Genomic DNA, 11630 nt, shown 5'->3' on the forward strand with positions numbered 1-11630 from the left:
TGCTTCCATGAAGGTATAAGATGTACTTTTCCCTATTCTTCCTACTCAGTGCAACTGAAAATCCTGCACATTATATATAAGGCAAACATAAAAAGACTCTGAGAGGTAGAGAGAAAAAGACAGGCAAGTGGTCTCATGATCAAAGGAACTACATGGTAGTGAATTCCCTGGGTTTTCTCTTTGCTTCATATATCCCTGACTTGAAACTGAAGAAGTCAGCAACGCAGAAATTTCAACAAGCACATACATAGAAAGCCCCAACAAAAGTCTGCTCTCACAAGGCAGAAGAGACGCAGTCTAAAAAGACAGAAAACTTTTAGACAATAACTGGTCTACTTCAGCCAGATGTCACATGTAAACTATGTATAGCCCCACCCCCACCAGCAAAGGCCTAGTTGGGAGCTTAGACTTACGCCATCACAAAGCCACAATGAGATGCCCCAGCACCCCACTCAGAGTACTTTCCAGAGAACGCCCAGCAGTGACAAAGTGGTTCTTTGAAAAGATTTTAAAAATTGACAAACCTCCAGCAAGACTAACAAAGAAAAAAAAAAAAAAGAGGACAGATAAATTACTAGTATTAGGAATTAAATACGGGCTATCACTACAGACCCTGAAGATGTAAAAGGAATAATATTAAAGTTTATAATGAACAACTCTACACACATAAACTGGACAACTTAGATGAAATGAACCAATTTTTTAAATGTAAACTACCAATATTCACCCAATATAAAGTGGATAATGTGAATAGCCTTATAACTATTAAGGAAATTAAATTAGTGATTAAATATTCCCTTTCAAAAAAATCTCCAGGCCCATATGGTTTCACTGGAAAATTCTACCAACCTTTTAAGAAAGAATTCACAGCACTTTTACACAATCTCTTCACAAAAATGTAAGAGGAAGGAACATTTCTCAGTACATTTTATGAAGCTAGAATTATCTTGGTAGTGACATTAGACAATGACAGTACAAAAAAGAAAACTACATGCCAATATCTCTTATGAATATAGATGGAAAAATCCTTAACAAAATATTAGCAAATAAAATTCAGCAATGTATTAAAAGAATTATACATCATAACCAAGTGAGATTTTTTTCCAAGGATGTAAAGCTGGTTCAATACTCAAAAATCAATAAATGTAAGCCAACATATTAATATGCTAAAGAAGAAAAATCATATGGTCATATAAATTGATGCAGGAAAAAGCATTTGACAAAACCCAACACCCATGCATGATTAAAACTAGGAGTAGAGAGGAACTTCCCGAACATGATTTTAAAAATCTACAAAAAACCTACAGTTAACATTATATTTAATATTGAAAGACAGAATGTACACCTGAAATCTATGTAATTTTACTAACAATTGTCACCCCAATAAATTTAAAAAAATAAATTATAAAAAAAAAGAAAGACAGAATGCTTTTCTCTGGGGATCAGGAAAAAGGAAAAGATGGCAGCTCTTACCACTCTTATTCAACATAGTGAGGGAAATTCAAGGTGTTGCAATAAGGTAATAATGGGAAATGAAAGGCATACAGATTGGAGAGGAAGAACTAAAACTGTTTCTATTTGCAGGTGACATGATTATACACATAGGAAACCCCAAGTTGTCACCAAAAAAGAACTTCCTAGAACTAATAAATGATTTTAACAAGATTGTAGGATACAAGAAAAACATGCAAAAATCTATTGTATTCCCATATACTAGCAATGAGTACATGAACATTGAAATTAAAAATGCTGTACCAGTTATAATCACTCATAAAAAGAAATACCTAGGTGTAAATTTAATGAAACATGTACAGTAACTGTATGGTGAAAGGTACAAAATGTTGAGGAAAGAAATCAAAGATCTAAATAAATGAGAGCCATACCATATATGTAGATTAGAATACTGAACATAGAAGTGATGTCAATTGTCCCCAAATTGATATACAGGTTTAAGGCAATTCCTATCAAAATCTCAGCAAGATTTTTTTGTACATATAGATTATTCAAACATTGATAGACAAAGGCAAAGGAAGTAGAATAGGTAAAGCAATTTTAAAAAAGAATAAAGTAAGAGGAATTGGTCTATCCAATTTCAAGACATTAATTAGCCATAGTAGTCAAGACTGAGTGCTATAGGCAGATATATGGACATGTAGATCAATGTAACAGAATAGAAAACACAGACGTAAATCCATACAAATATGCCCAACTGAATTGTGATAAAGGTGTGAAATCAATTCAATGCAGGTAAGAAAGACTTTTTAACAAATGATACTGGAACAATTGGACATCAGTAAGCAAAAAAACTGAACTTCAATCTAAGTCTCACATCTTACACAAAAATTAACTGAAAAATCAATCACAGACTTAATTGTAAATGAAAACTGTAAATCTTTTAGAGAAAAAAACAGGAGAAAATCTTTGGGATCTATGAGTAGGTAATGAGTTCTTAGACATGAAAACAAAAACACAACCCATAAAAGGAAAAGTTAATAAATTGGACCATATCAGATTAAAACAGAATAATTCATTTACATGAATGTTTACACACTCAATATTGACACCCACCACATCCCAGTTCCTAAGATTACTGCCATTTAGACTTGCTACACGGGAAAGATTGGAAGACTCTTGTGAGGAAACTGACCACCCCAACAGAAAAGACTAAAAGATAATGACATGGGGAATTGCCCAAAGAAATGGAATAATCAGAACACCCAGCAGAGAAAATTTGTCTTTAAGTCCCATCCACATGCAGAGATGCCAATCAGCTTTCTAGTATTCAAATCTTAAATACAAGTAGACAATCGAGGATCACCATGCATTTGAGGAAATATGAATATAAATAATATGAAAGACAGAGACCAAGATCAACAAATAGAGGAAGTATTTTGGAGGAAACAAGCCATTCATGGAAAGGGAAACAAAGAAATCTAAACATTCCATTTCTCTAATATTTCCTTAGCATATTTATTCCATAATTAACTCTTCTTCCTTTGGGACCCACCCTATTGCCTCAGCAAAATCCTGAGCCACCTCCAGATCTGATGTGTTCTAGGGTGTTCCTCCTCTACTAAACTGCTCATGTATGTTATTATGTGCCTTACCGCTCTAGAAGCAATTGAATTTTCCTTAAAATTTTTGCATCATAATTAAATATTTAGGAATAAAAGGCCATGACATTTATAATTTGCTCTCAAATGGTTTAGTAACAACAACAACAACAACAATGGCATAAGGTATATGGGAACTCCCTGTACTATTATTGCAACTTTTCTACAGAAAACTTACAAGTTTTACATTTTTTTATAAAAATTTTATTGGGGAAGGGGAACAAGACTTTATTGGGGAATAGTGTGTACTTCCGGGACTTTTCCATGTTAAATTGTCCTTTCAATCTCAGTTGTTGAGGCCGCAGCTCAGCTCCAGGTCCAGTTGCCATTGTTAGTTGCAAGGGGCACAGCCCACCATTCCTTGTGGGAGTCGAACCGGCAACCTTGTGGTTGAGAGCCCGCGCTCTAACCAACTGAGACACCCGTCCACCCCAAGTTTTACATTTTAAAAAAACACAAGGTCAAAAATATTGTGTTAGACAACACATGTGTACACATAGCCCTATGTGGGCCACTTTCCCTTGGGATTGCTCGCAGGAAATCTTATTTAGAAACTGCTCAGCAGGCACAGTTCCCATTTTCCATTTGAAACACTGCCTCTTGAAGGTCACTGCACCCATTGACTAAGGGAATCAATTCAGCTCTCTCTCATATCCCTCTCCCCTTTAAGGGAATATTTCCAATTTTAGTATATGTGCTGCCGAAGCGAGCACTAAGGGAATATTTCAAATGCCATTACTGCTCATGCTGAGTTTACCTCAATTTCTTTGCATGATTTTTCTAACAATCTGGATGCCAGAAATGAACATTTCTTGGCTCAGATCTAAGCTATGTTTAGATTTAGGTAGAGTTAAACATGACTCCATAGTTCCATCATCATGGAAAAGCTCCTCAACGGTAACCATTATGAATACTGGACCCAAGTGGTCTGATTGTTGCAAGGAGTTGTATTCAAAGAAGCATATTCAAAAAGGCTTAAATAATTTATAAGTATTTTCCATTTTTATCTTATGTCCCTTTAAAAATATAAAATAGAGTCCAATTTATACAACCAGCAATACTTTTTATGTCCTCTCGTATCTTTTCAATTTTCTTACATACCCTCACCCTAATATCTCTGGAGCCTCTTACTTGCAAAAATGCTTTCAAATACTCTCATCCCCCCACCCCCATTTCTTCCCAGTATCTTTTGGTTCTTTATTACGTAGATTAGTCTAGCTTCTCTCTCTTTGCATACTTCTTATTTGTCCACCTTTGAGATAATGTGCTTCGCAGTTCATTTTTCCATTTCTTCATCACAAAAGATCCAAGAAATCACCTGGTGGGGGAATTGGTCTTCTGGTTGGGGCTGCTAAACTGGAAAGACTGCATATCTTTGCTTCCTTGGGGGAGAAAAAAGAAATTGAGAACCTTGACACCTTAACATTTTTTTGCCCCTTCACTTAGTTTAGGCAAAAGGAAAAAAAAGCATCCAGAGACAAGCTCCTAGGGCAATCAAAATGCACCTGGCTGTCTTAATTCCATGGGGCTGCTTTTAAGAGACCAAGTTTGCAGAAAAACTTGCCTCATATCAATGTTTAAAAGATTATTTATTAGGTTTTGAAATGCAGAAAAATAGAAAGAAGAAACTAATGACCTATAACTCAATGTCCATATAAAAGCCCAAATGACAGCATTTTTAATAATAAACTAAATACATGAATATGGCCAGAAAATTTAAACAAAATAGAAGGGTATGAAAAAGAGTTTCCCTTCACCATCCTGCTTCCCAGTTTTCCTAAATCAAAATGATAGAAGAAAACTAGTGAAAATGTGTAACTCTGAGAATTGTGCTCTTGGAGAGCAGAGATGGTTGAGAAATCCCCCCACCCTTTTGCCTAACAACAAAGGGCGACCCTGTCCTCATATACTCCCCACCACTCCTGCTCATCATTTAGATGAGAGTTGCTGTCCACCTTTTCTTATGGCTCCCTTGTTTATCTGCCGCTATAAAACCCAGGCCCCTTCCTTTACTTTGAGACATTCTTCCACAGAAATGAACATTCTCCCTATTTCAATAGCCTGAATAAAAGCATCTCCTTAATTGTCCACTGTATTTTACCTCTCACATTAATGTCAAATAAAGATTATGCTGACACTTGTTAAGGAACAGTAAGGAAGACTTCATTCAAGGGACTACCGCAATGGGGGTTTGCAGTAGGAGGGAGAGATCAGGCTGAAATCCAAATACATGCAGGGTGAGTCGGGATTTAAAACAAGCAGAAGGGTAGGGGTTAGTGGGTAGAAAATTACTAAAACATCAGGAGAAAGGCGGGATTCTGACTTGACAGGTGTTGACCTTAAACAAAATGTCAGCCAGATATCTCTCTAGCAAAATGGGTTTATTCGGGAACAATAAAGAATTGCAATCTGGAACATGCAACCATGGCGGGCAAGTTGTGAGTCTACTAAAACAAAGGAAAGGAAACTTTTATCGAAGGGAAGAGGAAGTTGGTGGGGGTGGGGAGGCTCTAACAAACAAAGAGTTCTGCATGCCATGCTTTGTGATAGACGTAGGGCGTGAGGGCTCCCCCTACAGGCCCTCCCAATTTATTTTAAATGAGGTTTCTGCTTACTAATTTTTTCATATAGGGTTACTACTGAAGGCAGGCCAGGGTGATCAGATAGCAAGGGTGAGGAATGAAGAATTTAATCAAGGCTGATCATATCGTGAGGGTGGGGATTCTTGCTAAACTGATTTAGCAGGAATTTTGCTAAAATTGGGCAATGCAAAGATGGACACGGAAGTCCGAAGGTCGAGGACTAGTTGAGAAAAGGTTTCAGAGTAGCCTGCCTAGTTTGGTCAGGGAGAGTGCCTTTGTCACTACTAATTGAGGAATTTTGCTTTCCTTCGTTAAGCGAAGAATAAACACTAACCCCCAGCATTGGATCAAAATCTGTTGTAACTTTTATTCTTAGCTCTTCCCAATTTCCAACTTTAAACTGCAGGAAGCAAGGCACCAGGGAATCCTGTGGGTTCCTGACCAGGACTTCTGAATCCCTAAAGATGTATTCTTAAGATCTATTACGGCTATCATTTATTCACAATAGGTCTCTAGAAATGGTTACTGATCAGCAAGCCCAGTATTTCTCAGCAAAGAGTAAAAAATTTTACCACTATTTTTACTGCCTTTTTTTTTTTTTTTTTGAATTGACTCCTCTCTCTCTCTCTTTTTTTTAGTATTATTCCCACATACCCCAGAGGCAGGCTGCCAATGTTCCCTTGTTCTGTCATTTTTTTTCCTCTCCTTATTGGCATTGACAATGAAAGGCTATGTATATGTTGTATGGCAACAGAAAGAGCACAGGGCTTGGAGCCTAATTCATGTTCCAGTATTGCCTTACATGCCAACATGAATGAAGAGGCTGAATTATTCAGAAAAGGAAGTTGCCCAGTTTATCACTAATGGCAGAGGACTCAAAGCAATAACATATTCAGTGGTCTTGTTGCTTCTGTGCTGGCCTACAAACAGTCCATGGAGGTTGCACATGTAAATAAACTGATTTTTCCTCCTGTCAGTCTGTCTTTTATCAGTTTAATTAGCATACCCCACTTGCAGAACTTAAAGGAGTAGACAAAAAGGGATTCCTCCCCAATGATATTCAGAAAAGGGAATCTATAGATTGATGTGTAGATTTTATTTAGATCCTGACTCAAATAAACTGAAAAAACAAAAAACAAAAAACCCTTCATAACATTGATGAGACATTTAAAGTTTGAATGCTCACAGCGTATTTGATATTATGAAATTGTTGTTCATTACTTGAGGTGTTATGATGACTGTAGTTGTGTTAAGAGGAGAATTCTTGTGTTTCGAGCCTATACACTGAATACTTCCAAATACAATAATGTGATATTGAAACTGCAGGGAAACCGAGTCCAGGGCTCATGCTGCCTGTGCCGCTCAGCTAATATACCGACACAGGAGTTGGGCCATAGACTAAGTGTTTATTATTAGAGCACCGGTGGTCTGAGAAGACAGCGGATTAACACCTCCAAAAACTGCCTTCATGTTCTCAGACCAGGTTGGGGTATTTAAGGGAAAATTTAGTCGTTCCTCTAAAGGCTACGTGACAGTTCCAGGGATATGCATGGAGTCTTCCCTCTGGCAACATGGTTGTCTGGTGGCAGTGGCATCAGCAGCCAGGAACAATGATAGGAGTAACTTAGAAAGAATGCTAGACCATAGAGATTGTGATCAGTAAGCCTAAGGGTATTGATCATAAGTTTCAGGGTAAGTTTCTAAGCACGGAACTGGGACACGGGACATTGTGAGCTCAAGCCGCAGGGGGATGATCTATGACTAAGCTATAGGTCAAGACAAGGGGAGTACAGCCAGGCCTCTACTCCGGGTGCCTCTACTCCGGGTGCCGCCGGGGCCCTGCGTATCTGGTCAGGAGTTGGTAATTGTTGATGCTGGCTGATATGCCTGTGTGGGGGTGGGGGATGGACGCCTTATGCTATTCTACTTGTGTATAAACTTGAAATTTTCCATAGCAAAATGTTTTAAATATGAAATAGAGAAGGGTGGATCAGGAGCTGTTTACCCAAATGCAGCTTATCGTTTCAACTTTGGAACGCTTTCCTTACAGACAGCAAGGATCTTAAATTTAAGAACGCGTGTGATTTGTGCACACTGGCGGTGTTGCTGGCGGCGGCTTATGACTGGAGACAGAGATGTCGCCCCCTCATTTCAGCCCCCTCATTAGGCAGCATCTGTGCTGTTCCTCCCAGCCTGTGACAGCCCGTTTGGTTGCCAGGCAATGGAAGCCAGAAGCCAGAAGCCCTTTTCTTGGGAGGGAGAAACAGGGAAAGGGAGGGAGAGAGCAAGGAGGGGGTGGGGGGGAAAGAAGTTGCTGGGGGGGAGAAGCTTGTCCCAGCCTGGGGGCCCGGCCCAGCGGGAGAGACGAGGGGTGCTGTGCACCCCGCATTGGAGCCTGGCTTGCACCCCACATTGGAGACCCGCTTCCCACAGCCTCCCTTTCGTGGTTCATTCCTGGGGGGCAGCCCCATTGTCAGAGCGTGAGTCCCCACGGGAGGGTTGGGGGAATGCACGAATGAGACCTTCCTGTGAAGACCAGTGAGGTCTGTGATTAGCACCGAGTCAGAATTCCCCACAGGCCTCTCCTGGGACACACTCCTGAGTATGGTGAAGTTCAAAAGTCCTAGGAAAGCTGCCAGTCAAAGGCGAAACCTGCACTGCTGATCACCCTGAGCTGGGGCCATGCCAGGAGGTAGGAGGGCACCAGGCTTCTTCTTTGGGTGGGGACACCTGCCCTCGCTGACCTTTGGGGAGGGGACGCAGATGCCTCCAGGGCTGCCAAATGGCCTGGCAGCCTCATGGATGCTGCCTGCGTTGGGGAGCCCCGTGCTCTGCCATTGCTTCACACTCGACTGTCACAACTGTCACAGAGAGGCTGTGGGCCTGAGCCCTTCTCTGACGGTCAGTTTGCTGATCTTGGGGCTGGTGGGGGGTAGGGGCGGTTCTCATGTGTGGTCAGTTTGCTGATCTTGGGGCTGGTGGCACGGACACAGTGACCTCAGTCTGTCTCTGGTGAGAGCACACCCCAGAGCCACCCTGCTGCGATCATGAGCCCCGTCCTGCTGGCCTGGGAAGTGGGATTCAGAGGGGCTGCCAGCTGGCAGGATGTGGATGAGGTCCAGCAGCTGCCTCAGACATCAACCTTTGGAGACCCAGCACGTGAGAGAGGAAGGGTGTGTGTGCCCAGTGAGAAAAACATCAGGGAGGCCAGCACTCAGGAGCTGAGCAAGAGCAGGGCCCAGACAGCCCCCTTTCTGCAGCATCTTTGTGGCTCCTGGTTGCTAGGAGCAGGCTCTTCCGTTGCTAAGCAACTGGAGCCTGGGGGATTAAAACCGATTTCCTGAGCTCACTGGAAAGGGGTGGGGGTGGGTGGGGGAGAAGGTGCAACGCAGACACTGTGGGGAGCTCACCCTTGCCTCCAACCTTTGTTGGGGATGTGGGTAGTGGGTGCAGAGAAGGTGAGGCACAGCTGGGAGCTGATCCCTAGGGAGAAGGGGGGAGGGGTGGGGAGGGTTGCACAGCTGGTACTCATTATACAGCACACAAGTCCAAGAGTGGAGTGAGACTAGCAATTAAGATGCCAATTAGAGTTCTAATAGATGTGAACGCTGCTCCTTAGTCCTAATGGATGTGAATGCTGCTCCTTTTGGAAGCCCCAAGAAAGGCCTGCAGTCCCTGGGGGTATTTCTGAGCCACCTGTCCGGGCCAGGCAGGACTGGGCAGGGTTTGTCCTCCAAGCACGGGAGGATCAGAACATTTTAGGGTGCATGGGCCCCCAAGGGTCCTGGGGCCCAACTGCTTGCTGACTGACAGGCCCCTTGACAAGTGGCCCTCTGCTGGTCTGCTTAGATAATAACCCCAGGATGACAGTGAGCTCACTTCCTCCTGTGACAGCCCTTTCTCTACCTCACCCTTGGAAAGTGCTTTGTCCAATGCAGCCCAAGCCTGTCGCTCTGTGGCTGCTTCTTTCTGCCCCAGAGTCCAGACTTCTGCCACTGCCTGGCCCTCGCAGAGACCTCCTGGCTCAGTACGTAGTCAGTGGGCAGGTGTTTCTCACTCCAGTGGGGTTTCTGTTTTAGGAAAAGCTGGCTGGGGTTGGAGGAGGAGGGCAAAGGCCCTCTCCCTGCTGTGTGTCTGCCCTGACCGTGAATTTCTTCATGCCTTAGCTCCTGCTCCCTGTGCTTGGCTCAGCCTGATCTACAGACCATCTTCCTCATGCAGGTGGCATTCAGTAATCAAGGGCACATTCAGCTGGGCTGAATAAACATTTTCTTTTTCTCTATACCCCTTTCCATCATGTAACATATGTTTTCCATAGAATTTTGTTTTTCTTTCTCCCCACTATGATCTAAGTTCCATGAGGGTTGACATTTTTCTGGGTTTTGTTTATTTGTGTATCTCAGTGTGTACAATAGGCCTGACACCTAGCAGGTGCTCAACAAATGTCATTGGGAGGATAAACAAGAAACTGGTAACCATGGTTGATTCAGGGCAGGAGAGTTGGGTGGCTGAAAGGACAGGCATAGGCATATTTTTCATGTTGTACCTTTTTGTGCCTTTTGAATTTTGTACCATTAGCGTTTATTACTTAAATGTTTTATTAAAATTTTAAAGCTTAGAAAGAGTTTTAAAACCTCTCAAATAAAAGCCAACTCAAGTGACTCATCTCCAACCTTAGGCTCTACTGTTTGTCTGTCAGCTTGCCAGACCCTAGTCATACCAGCCTATGTCATGTGATCCCCTAACTGCCAGTCTACATTTAATTGTAACTAATAACTGATAATTTGCCCATGTCAAGTTATGTTGAAACAGACAAGTTCATATTGTATGCCAAACATTTTCAGCTGACCTCATTGTCTCATTCTCTCCTATGAAAAGCTTACCAGTCTTTTCCCTTTCTGCAACATGGAAACATGCATATATTTAGTGAGATAAGCCCTCTCATCCACTGCCCTTGGCAGCATAAATTAGTATGATTTTTCCCAAAGGTGGTGTAGCAATACGTACTAAAACTTAAAAGTACTCATCCTCATGAGCATCCATTTCTACATAGTCTAAAGAAAATATCAGAAATGTGCATCATGTTTCATGCATAAGGATATTTATCATTATGATGTTTATGTAATGAGAAAATATTTGAAATCATATACATGTCTAATAAGGGGAAAATGGTATTAAAATAAATTATGACATAGCCATGTGAGAGGATATCATGCAGACATTATAAAAAAATCATGTTTTGGGGGCGACCGGGTTGCTAGGTGGTTAGAGCACGAGCTCTGAACAACAGGGTTGCCGGTTCAATTCCCACATGGGCCAGTGAGCTGTGCCCTCCACAACTAGGTTGAAGGACAACGACTGATGGGCCCTGGAGAAACACACGGTTCCCCAATATTCCCCAAGAAAATTTTTTTAAAAAAATCATATTTTGTGGGAAACTGAATTTAATCTAAACTTACTGAAGAATGCTGAAAATTGTGATTAATTATATATACTAGATACACTTAGGCGCAACCACAGGAATTATGAAAAACAAAATGTCCTCTCTATGATATACTTCTTTTTTAGTAGCTTGTCTAAAACACACACTCTCAGTAAGCTGGTGGGGGACAAAAATCATTTTTTTTTCAACCAGTAGACTGTAGTTAGTACAGTGAAATTGCATTTTATGCAGAGGCTAGATTCTAAAAGGGATTAAATATTTAAGGAAAAATCACATATACTCAAAATTATCCTTGAAAGTCATTTGTGAAAGCTCAGTGTGAAAGACCTACATAATGCCTATCAATAAGGCTAGCTTTGGAAAAGATCTCTGTATAAGGATTTGTATAAGGGTTTATTTGAGACAAACTGACAACATATGCTGGGGAGCAAGATCTCAAATGTTCCCTAGATCCCTGTTTCTCCAATTGAGCACCAGATTAAGTAGCTGTCG

At 41.4% G+C, this 11630-nt stretch overlaps 1 long non-coding RNA gene across 1 annotated transcript; it reads left to right on the top strand.

Moving 5' to 3' along the window:
* Positions 1–8669: 8669 nt before the first annotated feature.
* LOC109455971 (uncharacterized) lies at positions 8670–10889 on the top strand. The gene is made up of 2 exons (XR_012493311.1): positions 8670–8707; positions 9862–10889. It is a non-coding gene; the product is annotated as an uncharacterized LOC109455971 (long non-coding RNA).
* The last annotated feature ends 741 nt before the right edge of the window (positions 10890–11630 follow it).

The sequence above is a fragment of the Rhinolophus sinicus genome, chromosome X (assembly GCF_036562045.2).
Source record: "Rhinolophus sinicus isolate RSC01 chromosome X, ASM3656204v1, whole genome shotgun sequence".
NCBI classification, from domain to species: domain Eukaryota; kingdom Metazoa; phylum Chordata; class Mammalia; order Chiroptera; family Rhinolophidae; genus Rhinolophus; species Rhinolophus sinicus.